Source organism: Schistocerca cancellata, chromosome 7, assembly GCF_023864275.1.
Source record: "Schistocerca cancellata isolate TAMUIC-IGC-003103 chromosome 7, iqSchCanc2.1, whole genome shotgun sequence".
NCBI classification, from domain to species: domain Eukaryota; kingdom Metazoa; phylum Arthropoda; class Insecta; order Orthoptera; family Acrididae; genus Schistocerca; species Schistocerca cancellata.
The window spans coordinates 211576992-211589006 of NC_064632.1; positions in this window are offsets into that span (position 1 = coordinate 211576992).

Sequence of the window (12015 nt, forward strand, 5' to 3'; positions counted from 1 at the left end):
CAATTTGCCTTATCAAGAAAATCACAACACAACAGGGCATGAACAGTCAGACGTTTCACGACCCCAATTGTATTGGTCCACGAAAAATCATAAACCTTAACGTGAGCCCTCACTTGATCCACAATAGACAGACCTGCCATAAACTGAAAGACACTTTTGCTTGCCTGGCGTTTGTTCGGGAAATTTACAAACGGTTCTATACCTTATAAACCATTGTAAACTCACCGAATTCAAATTTCTGCCCAGGTTGCAAAGTGCACACACTGGCTATTGAGTAATTAAGACGCACACACATGCGACAACGAGCTACGGCGCGCAGCACTGAGGTTATTACACCCTGGTGGCACCTGGCATGCACCACGATGGCGAGCAGGCCACACTTGGCGTCAGCTTGTACGACTCTCTTTACATACAGACAGTTTCTGAAAAAATGGCTTAGCTGCGTACAATGAAAACAATTTCCTTGCCTGACAGCAATTCGTTTCTCAACAAACCCGTGAGGAGGAGATGCACTTGCTTCAGCAACATCCTTTGAAATACTACTTTTACTTGTCACTAAAACGTATCCCTTCAATAGCGCTAGTAACGCGGTCGAGACCATGACGTGTAAGGTTTCTCACAGGATGCAACTGTCGAGCTGTCTCCTTGCAGTATACCGTCCAACTCGCAACAGTTTGTTCTCCATTGAAATTATGGCCTAAAGCAAGATTAGTCATCCAAATACTTTCAACATTGTTGCCAAAGGTCTTATTCGATGACTGGATACGAAAATGAAATTCGTTAGTAAGCTCATTTCTCACTCTCTCAGAAAGAATTTCTTCAATAATTTTATCGCACAAATTCTGCAACGATTGACATTCCTGAATAGCGATATAAATCATTCTGGCTAGCCGCCACTCGGTCAATGGATAAACCATCTGCAAAATGACAACGTGAGAAATCTGCCCCCCTAGAATCGGCGGTATCGGATTTGGAAATTTACCAAACGAGTTAGAAACTTCAGTCTGCCTGCTATTAACTGACATGTCACTCAACATCATTTGACCTTCCTCACTCCCTTCCCATTGAGGCACATTCATTTTCTGTTGAAGGTAAATAATTTTTTCTAATAATTGGCCAATTAAATTTTTCTCGGGGCCGGTATTAACAACTCTTATATCTCTCACTCACTTAGAGAGATGACTAATGTGGGATTGAATCCGATACAACTGAAAGACCGAGGGGACACTACATTGCAAGAGTTCGACATTATTTCAAATTCCGGCAAACAAAAAAAGGGTTCAAATGGCTCTGACGACTATGGGACTTAACATCTGAGGTCATCAGCCCCCTACAACTTAGAATTATGTTAACCTAACTAATCTAAGGACATCACACACGTCCATGCCCGAGACAGGATTCGAACCTGCGACCGAAGCAGTCGCGCGGTTCCGGACCTGAAGCGCCTAGAACCGCTCGGCCACAACGGCCGGCTCCAGCAATCAGTTCAGTGTACATGCAGAGCTCGTCCATTACTTTGCCCACCGCCTCCGCAGTGATACACTAGGAGCAGTCAATGGCGCCGCAAATCCTCTGTAACAGACACTTCCTTCCACCGACTCCTCACGCATACTAAGTTCATATATTAGATGCTGTTCGTGGAAATGTCCACTGCCATATACCCACGTTAACCCGAAAGCAAAACCTTAAGCACTACACAAGTACCAAAAAAAAGTTAACAGTCCTAAGTACAGATACAGTAAACAATATAGCCTAGATTAACGTCCTTCCTGGTATGAAGTTATTGCTTAAGCCACACTCTGCTGACATCTGGTCAGCTTGAGCAGTAAGTGTCTAGACTAAGGAAATATTTAAGAAAACTAATCAAATTCTTCATTGATCTTTGAGATTATTTAATACACCAAGCACAAGAGAAACAATGAACAAAGGAAGCAACATCTCAATACCAAATTTATTATTTTATAAGAGGAAGAACACTTCAGATTTAATTTTACAATTCCCACAGGTAATGGATTCCCAGATTGATCCCTTGGACAGTTAAGGCACAATTAAAACAGACAGATGGTACATGGTAAAAGACGCAAAACATCACATCTTAAGGCCAGCCAGAATCGGCCACAAATACCTAAGAATTATTTTAACAACTGACCAACAACACCTTAAAATATTAAATTTTTAAGTTGTGTTCCTTCTGAATCTGCCTAGTGTATTCACCTCTTGGTTTCCATCTACGATTTTTAGCCTCCACGCTGCCCTCCAGTACTAAATTGGTGATCCACTGATGCCTCAGAACACGTCCTACCAAGCGATCCCTTCTTCTAGTCAAGTTTTGCCACAAATTTCTCTTCTCCCCAATTCTGTTCAATACTTCCTCATTAGTTATGTGGTCTACCCATCTAATCTTCAGCATTCTCCTGTAGCACACGTTTCGAAAGCTTATATTCTCTTCTTGTCTAAACTATTTATCGTCCACACAAATACTTTCAGAAACGACTTCCTGACATTTAAATCTATACTCGATGTTAACAAATTTCTCTTCTTCAGAAATGCTTTCCTTGCTATTGACATTCTACATTTTATATCCTCTCTACTTCGACCGTCATCAGTTATTTTGCTCTCCAAATTTCAAAATTCATTTACAACTTTAAGTGTCTCATTTCCTAATCTATTTCCCTCAGCATCACCTGATTTAATTCGACTACATTCCATTATCCTCGTTTTGCTATTGTTGATGTTCATCTTCTATCCTCCTTTCAAGACACTGTCCATTCCATTCAACTGCTCTTCGAGGTCCTTTGTTGTCTCTGACAGAATTACAATGTCACCGGCGAACCTCAAAGTTTTTATTTATTCTCCATGGATTTTAATTCCTACTCCAAATTCTTTTGTTTCCTTTACTGCTTGCTCAATATACAGATTGAATAACATCGGGGATAGGTTACAAACCTGTCTCACACCCTTCCCAACCAATGCTTCCCTTTTATGCCCTTCGACTCATAACTGCCATCTGGTCTGTAGAAATTGTAAACAGCCATTCGCTTCCTGTATTTTACCTCTGCCACTTTCAGAATTTGAAAGAGAGTATTCCTGTCATTGTTAAGTTACGCTTTATATAATAAAAAAATCTTTAAAAGAAGAAACCATAAAAAAATTAAGCTACACGTAAAATTTAAGAGTTTTGATCTTAACTGCAGCTAATAAACTCTTTAAGAACATTTAAATAACACTGACCTACTGGGAAACTTCAACTTCATGAACTTAACTAAGTTAAATTTTACAGCCAACTGAATCACTCTGTTGCTCCACCGCCGCAGACAATTTATTTGGCCGGCCAGTGTGGCCGAGCGGTTCTAGGCGCTTCAGTCTGGAACCGCGCGACCGCTATGGTCGCAGGTTCGAATCCTGTCTCGGGCATGGATGTGTGTCATGTCCTTAGGTTAGTTAGGTTTAAGTAGTTCTAAGTTCTAGGGGACTGATGACCTCAGCAGCTAAGTCCCATAGTGCTCAGAGCCATTTGAACCAACAATTTATTTACACCAAACACCTTATGTACACATAGTGCACAACAGTTCACAATGAGGTAAACAAGAAATTTGATTTACACAACTTACAGTTGTAAGATTAGTATTCAACAATTTAAAAGTTAAGCAGAGAGCAAATGGCCATCAGAAATTGATAATTAAAATCACAATTAAATATACAAACGATACTGAAGGTGAATCCTGACAGCAATAACATGTGGAGAAATTTGCCGAGGCAACAGCTCGTTTTCAATGCACCACACTCATGCATCGAACACACGCGATTCTCCCGTTTTGCAAGCAGCACCCTGCCAAACCATGCGTCCAGCGGTTTAGGTCAACAGTTTCCACAGACGACCCTCTCATCTGCAGCCACCATAATGCGGAGTGTGCCAAGTCACACCTCGTCCAAAAGTGCCCAAGAACGTTCGACGTCCAACAAATGAATCAGCATTACCAAGACAAATGGCTCTGAGCACTATGCGACTTAACTTCTGAGGTCATCAGTCGCCTATAACTTAGAACTAATTAAACCTAACTAACCTAAGGACATCACACACATCCATGCCCGAGGCAGGATTCGAACCTGTGACCGTAGCGCATTACCAAAACACCATTGTGTCATATAAACCACAAGTAATACCGGAAAAGAGGATATACAGGCTGCCCGCTGCTGGATGAGAATGAGGTTTGCCCCTTGCACCTACACTATGTGATCAAAAATATCCCGGCACTCACAAAAACACACGTTTTCCATATTAGGTGCATTGTGCTGCCTCCTACTGTCAAGTACTCCATATCAGCGACCTCAGTAGTCATTAGACATCGTGAGAGAGCAGAATGGGGCGCTCCGCGGACTCACGGACTTCGAACGTGGTCAGTTGATTAGGTGTCGTGTCATACGTCTATACGCGAGATTTCCATAGTCCTAAACTTCCCTAGGTCCACCGTTTCCGATGTGACAGTGAAATGGAAACGTGAAGGGACACGTACAGCACAAAAACGTAGAGGCCGATCTTGTCTGTCGACTGACAGAGACCGCCACTAGTCGAAGAGGATCATAATGAGTTAGGCAGACATCTATCCAGACCATCACACAGGAATTGCAGACTGTATCCGGATACACTGCAAGTACTATGACAGTTAGAAGTGAGGTGAGAAAACTTGGATTTCATGGTCTAGCGCCTGCTCATAAGCCACGCATCACGTCGGTAAATGTAAAATGACGACTCTCTTGATGTAAGATGCGTAAACATTGGACGATTGAACTGTGGAAAAACGTTGTGTGGAGTGACGAATCACAGTACACAATGTGGGGATCCGATGGCAGGGTGTGGTTATGGCGAATGCCCGGTGAACGTCATCTGCCAGAGCGTGTAGTGCCAACAGTAAAATTCGGAGGCGATTGTGTTACGGTGTGGTCGTGTTTTTCATGGAGGGGGCTTGCACCCCTTGTTTTGCGTGACCCTATAACAGCACAGACCTACATTGATGTTTTAAGCACCTTCTTGCTTCCCACTGTTGAAGAGCAATTCGGGTATGGCGACTGCATCTTTCAACACGATCAAGCACCTGTTCAGAACGCGCGGCCTGTGGCGGAGTGATTACACGACATTAAGACAATAACATCCCTGTAGTGGACTAGCCTGCACAGTGTCCTGACCTAAATCCTGTAGAACACTTTGGGATGTTTTCGAACGCCCACTTCGTGCCAGGCCTCACTGACCGACATCGATACCTCTCCTCAGTGCAGCACTCCGTGAAAAATGAGCTGCCAAGAAATCTTCCAGCACCTAATTGGATGTATTCCTGCGAGACTGGAAGCCGTTATCAAGGCTAAGGGTGGACCAACACCATATTGAATTTCAGCATTACCGATGGACGGCGTCACAAACTTGTAAGTCATTTTCATCCAGGTGTCCGGATCCTTTTGATCACATAGTGTAGCATACACGGAGATCAGCGTTACCACAGACAGGTGTCTACACTCATTGTGCCTACACTTATTATGGTCTCTGCATTCAACTCCACAGATAAACGTTGACTGATGGCGACAACAAGTCACAACCCTGGGGCAGAACTTCACTATTTCATTTCCGGGCCGACTCGTAGCGAGCGCCTCTGCACACTGCTAGAAGAAGCCTCGTCAAAACCCGCAGTGGCGCCACCAAAGTGGCCGCTGCCAACTTTAGGCGCATGGCAGCACACGTAAAATCAAATTGAGCTATTGCACTTGAGATGGAGCCACCAAACTGGCTCACAGTGTTTCATGAAATCCACGTAAACATTTACTGAAAATAGAGATTTGGCTTTGCATGTAGCAGATTCAAAACCGCTGAAGCCCATGTGATTTGGGAGGAATCATCTGAATAAAGAAATTTTTGATCTTTATCTTCAGCTGTGAGAGGTTTACAAGACAGGCCCACAAAGCAAACATTTATCCCTCACACAAGTCATAATATGTTATTAAATGGTCAGCTTTTATATTTACTGGTTTGAGGTGAGGTGGCAGACATGATCCCATTTCAGTACCATCCCTCTGAGCAATGTGTTCCCTGTGCAGATCTGAGTCCTGAATCATGTTCACAATAACGCTATCCACCATTGTACATCCTGCATTTTCATTTATGAAAATCAACATTACTGGTAAAAAGAGATAGAGATAATGTTTGCTCCATGTCCAAAGTTTTAATCTGAAAACGTCATTGTTCTTAGAGATTTCGATGTCTGTTCTCATCTCACTTTGTGATTTCTCCGCACTCCGCTTATGTAAGTCCCATTCAACCTTTAAATGAGAAGTCTCTTCCACCTGACTCTCATTCGATGACAAACAGAATAAGTATCACGTCTGACTTTTTTAAAAAAACAAATTGAACTTAGTATTAAACATACTTCTGCATCTCCAGTCTTTAAGAGAATTAACTGTTGTCCCTGCACAATTTACAGTAAAGTTCATACATTTTTCTCAGTGATAGTTGTTGCTGTTGTGGTCTTCAGTCCTGAGACTGGTTTGATGCAGCTCTCCATCATTGCCTGACTTGCCTCGGCCAGAAACCTTTTAATATGTTCCATAACAAATTTAATGCTCCTATCAGGTACCTGGTTTTTCGACCCATGTTTTCCACGTTCAACCTGCCGAGTAACTGGCGAAGCAGAACACAACTGCTTTGATACTAGTTATTAATGTCACACAAGTTGAGAAATAAAGTTTTACACACTCGAACATTATTATCACCCTAGAAGAAAAAATATGTCACCTTAAATAAATAAAACACTGGTAAAATAATTTAATAATAGCACGAATGAATTCTGGCTGTAAACCAGTGCCTGCCATTTAAAGTAATTGTTAAACTCAGCTGAGAGATTTTATACCAAAATAATTAACGTTTGTACATTCTGAGTCATTAAAATATTTGTAGCGTTATGGTACCTCAGTTTGATGAAATGAGCGTGTGGAGGTTGTTTATGACTTCGTCCTGGATAAGAATTTCCACGACGTCTCTTTGTTTTCATTACATGAACCATTCCTGGCATATGTGCATTTTGCTGGTCGAAATCAACAATGGACCAGAATGTATTTTAGACATTTGCCAAGTCATTCGCGTCACCCACTTGTTATGGGATGGACATCATTTAACTGGAGCATGTCTCTCATAGTGGAAGCCTCCCAGAGGATGGTCCGTTTCCTTCAGTACTTTAACTATTAGTATTATCATTTCTGTTGGATTCTCCTGCCTGAGTAAATTCCATCCAGAAAACTGGTATTTCCTTGTAGCAACAGAACATAGTTTCCTGCACAGGGCAGTAAAGGTACAAAGACGGTGTAATTACCAATAAAACTGTTTCAATAAAAGCAGTTTGTAAGTTATTTATACATAAGTTATTTATTTCATTCGGTAATCAGTTTCGATCTCTTATAGGACCATCATCAGAGCGTTTTACTCCTTGACGACAGTAGGAGACGATGACGTGGTGCAGGCCACTCTGGAGAGGGGCGAAGAACACTGTCCTATATGCGATCAAGACTGCTTTCATTGAAATAATTTTATTATAGTTTTATCGATTGGTGTTTCTTCCACTGACAGTGTTCCAAAAACTCTTAATTACTAGTAAATTGCTATTTGTAAATAGTCTTCACGGGTTTGTCGCCGGATCACGTTGTGAAAATTCCACAATATTTCCTCGGAGCAACTGTCCGACATCTTCAGGTGGTTCAGCCTTGCTGATGGCTAGGTACGACTTACGGTGTCCGCACGTCGACGCCCCGTTTCTAGAACACGAGCGCGAAGAATGCGCATGCGCGGGAATCACGAATGCGCAATGATTTGCAGATAGATTGTGTCATACTCAAACGCACTCTGCCGAAAATCGCAGAGCTGCTCTCCTGCACGTACGCTGTACGCTGTGTTTACTAACAGTGCGGCCAGACGTTACTCTAAAGAACCGTATTAGACCAATGTTACGACGGGTCTGAAAAATCGTGATTTTCGCGTCGTGATTTAATAGCAGCCAATGCTGGGTTCCGGGCTGTGCTCAGTTGAAATCCCGCGTCCCTGTTGATGAGATTGTCGGCTGTGCGGATATGTATTGCTTCATTAATGACGCGATCCCAGCAAGATGATGCCGGGGATAAAACTTCGGTCTTTTCATAGATCAGGCGATGTCCTGTATTCAGACAGTGTTCAGCTGAGCACAGTCAGCAAAGAGGACAAAGTGTAAAGCCTACAATAATTACTGGTAGATATTCCATGTGCTCCCACTCCTCCACATTACATCAATATACACCACATAGGAGTCCACCCTCCGAAGTGTAAAAGAAAATAGTTTCATCGGCTAACATGTCAGTTAATAATGACTTCGCATCAGTCTTCACATTATTTAGGCCACCACAGTACACCCTTTGTGCCCCCTATCAAAGACACATAAGGTCTTCAGAATATAACTTCTTTATATACGATGTGAGTGTTCGTGGCCTCTGATACGTGTTACAAACCGGACACAATAGGAAGGACCAGGCCCCTTTGCTTTTCTCTTTTATCACTCGTTTAATACATCAGAGAAACACACATTTTAAGGCAAAATTTAACCACTTGAAATATTGCTCCCAGTAAAGGTTAACCTCAGCAGTGACAAAACTTAGTTCTCTTAAGGGTTTCTGCTGGCAGCAAATTTTAAGGAGGCAATGTAAGGTTTATATTAATTTAGCTCAAACACGTAGCTAGTGTTTGAATCACGACACAGACGCTTTAACAATTTCGGCAACAAATAAATAGCGTGAATTTGTACTCACAGTAACCAACTAATCAACAACCTTGCCATTGAATAAGTAGTAGGCCATTTGGAACGAATTAGCAACACCCAGCAAGTAGGGGTGTTAATACCAACAGTCTTTAAATGTCTTGCTTCCCATTAAATAAACAAACTTACAGTAATTAAATGAATAACAAATCAAACACACTACGCTCCACTCACACTCTTCAGTGGAAGCCAAGCCAAAATTATGATTCCATTAATTGACTAGCACTGAAGTCACACTAAAGCTCATCTCTGTGTTCCCAGACACACATGGGGCAAACTTACACAAGACAAGATTTTGAAGGGAGCACATCAGTAAAACCGATAGTGGAGCTAACTCGTGCCACTGAAAATTGAGGTACTAGACCGGGGCGCAAGGTGGTATCCAATGAGGTTGCCTTAGTGCTATACTGCGCTCCAAAATATTAATTCAAATGGCCAATTCAAAATTAAGCACACATAAACCAGCATTAATTAACGAGGAGTGACACCAGGTCGCTCGAAGGGATGACAACACTTAATTGAAAAGACGAATGCCGGAGGCGGCAGTAACATCAAACACCTTCTCCTAGTTTTAACCAGGAGTCACTTGCCGCTATACAAGTAAACATTTAACCAAGCACAAAAAAGGAACCCCAAAGAGATAATTAAATAAAACCAAAAGATTATAAAGAACAGGGAACCCCAACTATTTAAATTTAAAAGAATTAGCTCTCCCCAAAGGCAGTGTAAACCTAAGGCCACACTTAAGAGGCCACCAAAATTGATTACAAAAAGTCTTATATATTTGCTCCTTTTCTTTAAAGAAACACAAGGCTGATTAACTTCTGCTGGACGTCCGGTATGGCTCGTGTAGGATACACCAGGCAGCAACCCAAGCTAGGCGGTCGCAAGGCACGGCGAGCAAAATCAGGAGAGCAGACAGGCAGGCAGCCAACACATATCCTCCATGCTGAACCGGCAGACCGCGCACAACCAACTCCACATATACGTGGTTGCTTCCCACCTCGTACCTCGCAGCGTCTCAGCAGGTAGCCCGAGCAAACGTCAACTGCCCCTCGCCCCGCGAATGCGGAAAACAACAAGGCAAGCAAAGATAAGAAACATCGAAGGATCGATAATGGGCATCCAAGAGACTGGCGCGCCGGTAACGAGCACCACGACTCAGCCTTCTTTTTGAAGAAGATGGAACTTTGTCGTCGTGACAGACATATGGGTTTTTAACTTTACTTCTGTTTAACTTATAAATGGCTACACACCGGATTTAGACAATTTTGCTCCCATTTGAATTTTATTTTATAAAGTTTGGGTTTAATGAACTTTGATTCAAAAGCATCTAATCAGCCTTCAGCCACCAGAAGTATTATTGTTCTGTTTCAACTGATATCGGAGTAAGTATCCTATTAAACTTTGATAAATAAACTTGTTCACTCATTGCTACCTGGATTTTTTTTTCTGTCAGCTGCAGACATATCGCACATGTGCAGCAAAGTGTTTCTACGAGAAGAGGAGCATTGCGGCTGAATTGCAGCTGCAAAATACAGAGGTGACTTCTTTGATAGTGTAAAATTGGCACAAACAAATTACGTGCTCGCAGTATGCCACTGTTTTACAATGGTGGTTTAAACGAGCCACGTCAGATATAAAGGGATGTTTATGATGATAAATAAGAGATAATGCCACGCACCAGAATTTGCTTTCTTAACACTATTTCTACTACTGGGTGAACTTGCTAATTTTCAGCAAACAGTTTGTTAGGGAGAGCTAAATCCAATGTTGTGGTATAACCAGAAACCATTAGCTGCATTCAGAATTCAGCAAGGAGCACCAAAAGCATATCGAATAGGTCAACTCACGTACAGAAGCTGCGAACAGCACACAGGCGCCTAAAAAAGCTATACCGGCCAAATTACGACCGTCAACGTGTCAAGCAAGCTAGCATCAAATAAGCCAAAAGGGAACTTTTCATCAACTTGTACTCCACGGAACTTCACACTGGTATCGGTGGATGGCACGAAAAAGTAGACAACCTGGGTGCGATTATAGAACAGAACCCGACGGGATGTCAGTAGGACTTTCATTAAATTTTTGCATTTGGTGTCAGAGACAAAGACGATCATAGGTAATGAAATTCTGCGAGGGACAGCGCCACCATCTGATATCACAGAAACTACCATTATTTTTAATTCCAGAAAAGGCAAAAACCGGCTCGTCTTCAAATCCCATTTGTCCAACTAAACGCTGGTTACAAATTACACTGCCTGACAAGAGAAGTCAAGTGCCCAGGAGGGGAGGAGGAAATGCAACTACACGGGTTGAGGGTGTATGCGATGTTACGTCAGTGATTACAAAATCGAGTCAAATCTGCAAAGAAATTGGCAGTATGTGCCCAGATATCACTATAATGTTAACACCCTCTCTGGCCTGGATGCATGGACTGATTTGGTTGGGAAGGGTTTCAACAAGCTGTTGTACCCTCTCCTCTGGCAAAACGGCCCAAATCCGTTGTAACTGGTCCTTGATATCCTGGTTACTACCACTGGGATGGAATTGACGTCCGAGCTGGTCCCTCACATGTTCTATCAGGGACAGATCTGGTTATCTTGCTGTTCACAGGGGTACCTAAATAACACGCAGACCGTTCACAGAGATACATACAATGTGTGGACGAGTATTGTCCTGTTGGAAAATGACGCCACGACACTGTCACATTAGAGGTAGCAATTGGGGACACAGGATGTCCGTAACGTGCCGTCGTGTCATCAGAGGTCTCTCAGTCACTACTAGCCGTGACCTGAAGTCACGATGGCTCGCCACACCGTGGCGCCAGCAGTAACACAACTGTGCCTCTCCAAAACAATGGATGAGTGATGAGATCTCTCTTCTGGACGCCGCAATACTCGTCGATGATTTGTCATCGGTAGTAGTGTAGAGCCGCGATTCAGTGTGACGCCGTTCGTCAGCATTCCATGTTTCCTGGTCGCAGCATAGCTCCGAACGCCGCTGACGAATGGGATCGTAATTTCCTAGTTCGGCTGCTGCGAGTCTTCGACCAGTGATGAGGGATGACACAGGATGGTGCAGGAAGTCCAGTACTTGTTTTGAAATGCCAGGTACGGATAAGGGGTTACGAAAATACTGCATAAAATCTGAAACTAAACTGAAAGAGTTATATATATAACGGAGAGGATATGTTACA